Source organism: Fragaria vesca, unplaced genomic scaffold (genome assembly GCF_000184155.1).
Source record: "Fragaria vesca subsp. vesca unplaced genomic scaffold, FraVesHawaii_1.0 scf0513126, whole genome shotgun sequence".
Taxonomy (NCBI): Eukaryota; Viridiplantae; Streptophyta; class Magnoliopsida; order Rosales; family Rosaceae; genus Fragaria; species Fragaria vesca.
The window spans coordinates 108,864-112,407 of NW_004443445.1; the positions used below are offsets into that span (position 1 = coordinate 108,864).

The 3,544-nt window shown below is 40.3% G+C and overlaps 1 pseudogene; it reads right to left on the reverse strand.

The window, feature by feature from the left end:
* Positions 1–1,127: 1,127 nt before the first annotated feature.
* The window catches only part of LOC101290921, an 11,181-nt pseudogene continuing 8,764 nt past the window's right edge, over positions 1,128–3,544 (reverse strand).

A 3,544-nucleotide genomic window follows, 5' to 3' on the forward strand; every position in this document is an offset into this window, starting at 1 on the left:
ATTTGTGTATTTGAGCTTAAAATAAGTACCTTATATTCAAATGGGCTAATAAAAAAGATTATCATTGAAATGGGACTCCGGGGAGGTGCCGCCGCCGGCGACGGCCTCGAAGGGGACGTACTTGGCGGAGAAGTTGTGCGGAGTAGGGCGGTGGCGGCGGGCGGGCCTCGTCTTGGATGTTCTCATCGGCGGCGCGGGTGCGTTGGAGATGTGAGAAAGAGGACAAATGGACTCGACGACGTTGCAGGTGGAGGAGATCGGGTGCGGTCGAGTCCGGCTATGAGGCCGACAAAGATGAACGGCGGAGCTTTTTGGAGAGTGAGAGAGAGTAGAGAGAGAATTGAGAGAGGAGATAAGAGAGAGAATGGGTGGTTGAAAAGAGAGAGAGATGAGATCGAGTAGAGAGAGAACTGAGAGAGGAGATAAGAGAGAGGATGGGGTGGTTGGAATTATATGATGGGTACAAAAGTCTTTCCACCCAAAATAATTGAGATGGGCATTAGAAAAATGTTTTCATTGATTTGGGCAATAAAATCTTTAAATTAGTACTAAAGTGACATTTGCTCATATAAAAATTAGTCTCTTTCTTGATATCTGTATTATTATTAAGGTCTAGTCTTAAGGGATCGATGAATATTTCTCGGAGGGAAGAAGAAACAATCATCACGCAAAAGAAGAAATGGAGGTTTCACTTTTCATGTCTAAGCATTATAGTTGAAATCTCCCTTCCCCGAATCTGGTATGGCTCTGTACAGCCAGTTAATTGAGCTTGATGGATCACTTATAAATTCTTTACAGAAAACAATCAAACCATATACCATTATGTGACGCAACAAAATGAATTGCCGTCACCTCGACAAGGTGAAAATCTCCACACTTAATTGGGTTTGGTGCCAAAGGCTTAAACATGTAATGGCACTTTGGCAGTGAGAAAATACTTTGAATTGGATTACATACTGTAAGTCTGTAACTCAAACATGTAATGTTCTAGTCATTAGATTTAGATAGGTGGTGCTCAAGCACAATTTTGATTCTTGACAGTCATTATAGCAGTTGCAGTGTCATAAGCTAGCATATCCAATACGTAGACTGCAAGATATGATTTTATTGGGAGCCTGTTCAACAGCTCAGAGTGAGTGCAGTTTTACTTGAAGTCCATGCTGTGGCCGAAAGGTAAGAAACGGATAAGGGGAGTGAACATAGCCCGGGGAAAGAGTAAATGAGTAGCGTTGCAGAATCATTGACAGAGCAATCTTTGTTTCAATGGCTGCAAAGTTTGATCCCACACACATTCTAGGTCCAACTCCAAAGGGCATGAATGCGGCCATGTTATCGTTAGTGGCTTTCGCAACCCCTTCAGAGAATCGCTCTGGCTTGAACAATCTCACATCTTGTCCCCAGAACTGAGCTTCATGGTGAAGTGCTAGAAGTGGGATACGCAACTCCATATGAGCCGGAAGTAGGAGTTTTCCCAGTCTAACTTCCCTTGCAACGTTTCTTATTATCAGAAGACCTGGAGGATATAAGTCATATAACCTTAGGGTCTCATGAATAATCATACTCATCTGCATCCATAGAATATATAGAAGATTAGATCAAAGAGAAAATTAGATATATTAAATTATTAATCGAGTTACAGACGTTCTTACTGTTTTGAGTTTAGCAAGGCCATCGTAATTTGGAGTTTGTTTGCCAAACAACTGCAGCACCTCTTTTCTTGCATCCTCTTGCCAATCAGGGTGCTGTGCCAGAAGAAGGATAATCCAAGACAGTAGAGAATTAGTAGTCTCTAGTCCAGCAAAGTAAAAAGTCCTGCATTGCTGAATCAACTCATCAATCGAAATCCGTTGCTTGTCATTGGAACTATGATGAGCCTGTAAAAGCAATCCTAGAAAATCATTCCCAAAGCTATTTTCTTCTCCAGTGATTGCCTCCATTTCTCTTTTCTTGACAATTTCCAATATGGAGTCGCGTATACTTCTCTCAAGCTCGTCTGATTCAATGTCATCACTGTTCCTATAAAACTTGCTGCAAGTTAAAACAAACTAAACACATGAGCAGTCATGACCCTTGACATGTATTGCAGTCGAAGTAGATTAAATAACTAAACACATGCAAAGATCGATTGTTGATTAAAATTCACAGAGCTAGCTAGCCACCTTATGCCAGGAATCCTGATTTTGATATTATTTCTGAATATTATGCTGTATAACTTCAACAAGTTGTCGAAAATGGTCTTGCCCTCTAAGTAGCTGCCGCCAAATGCTGTCCTTGATATCACTTCTGAAGTGTACAACCTAAATTCTTCAAACATGTCAATCTCTTTCCCTTCATGATTTTTCCAACTTTCTACCATCCTTTCAGCACTAGCTTTCATCTCTGCAAACATAATCTAGTATCACAGTATCAAATGTAGCCACTTTAATTAGTTTCTTTCTTGAAAAAAATTCCTAGTAAACTCACTAAACTGCATGCGGTTATCTCTTACTTTTAAGCTGTCGCCATGGAAGGCATGATTAGAGACCTTTCTCAACCTGATTGATTGTTCCTCATCTGTGTTATCTCCTAATAGCTTCTTCGCAAGTTCAGGCAGCTTCTGTTTCTGATAAACTCCGTCTTTGTTGTTGAGGATCTCTTTGCACAACTCAGGTTCTGTTACAACCAAAACAGGCTGAACACCATTCCATTGAAGAAATATCTTCCCTGTGTAGCACCAATGACTAAATTAAATCTTTGGCCAAATGTATTAAACCATAGATGAGTTAAGAGTCTGTAATACGGTAATACCATAAGTCTTGGTCCATGCTTGAAAATGAGGTTGAACATGAGAATAGATATCATCTGATACATCTATGGGTCTGCTCCACGCTTCATTTAGCATGTTACTGATTTCTTTGGAGTTCCCATAGTGAAGTCTGTAAGAAGGACCTTTAATTCCCTGGAGACGCATCAGATTCTGAATTCGAGTCGGAGTCCACCATAATTTCTGAAATGCCTGAATCAGAGCTAAGAGAAGCAACACACACAGAAAGCTTACAATCATGATTCTGGCAAGTCAAATGATTCTTCTTTGGCTTCAAATCAATTCACTAGTTTTGGTAAACTGTGTTAATAATTCTTTTGCTTAACAATTCGATCGTCATCATTTCATTAGTTTTGTGGGCAAGCGACCATAAATAACAAACATGATGCGATCTGGTTCACATCTCAATGATCTCCGCCCTAAAACTAGAAGTAGTCCTTAATCAAAACACAGTTAAGGATGATTAATGTAACCTTCTTGAATTGTATCACGTCCACCTTATCCGGATTGCATGCCGCATGGTTCACGTTGCATTCCTTCTTCAATGCATAACTTTGTAGACAAGCAAATCTCCTCTCTAAGTCATATATTTCAAGCTTATCGACAATACACGGCATGCTTGGAGCCTTGGACCACGAATTTGGCTCGTATTCACTTGAGACACTTACTGCCTGATGAAATAATGTTAATTTTGGGTTCAAACAGCTGCAAACCCTCTCTCTCTCTCTCTCTCTCTACCAA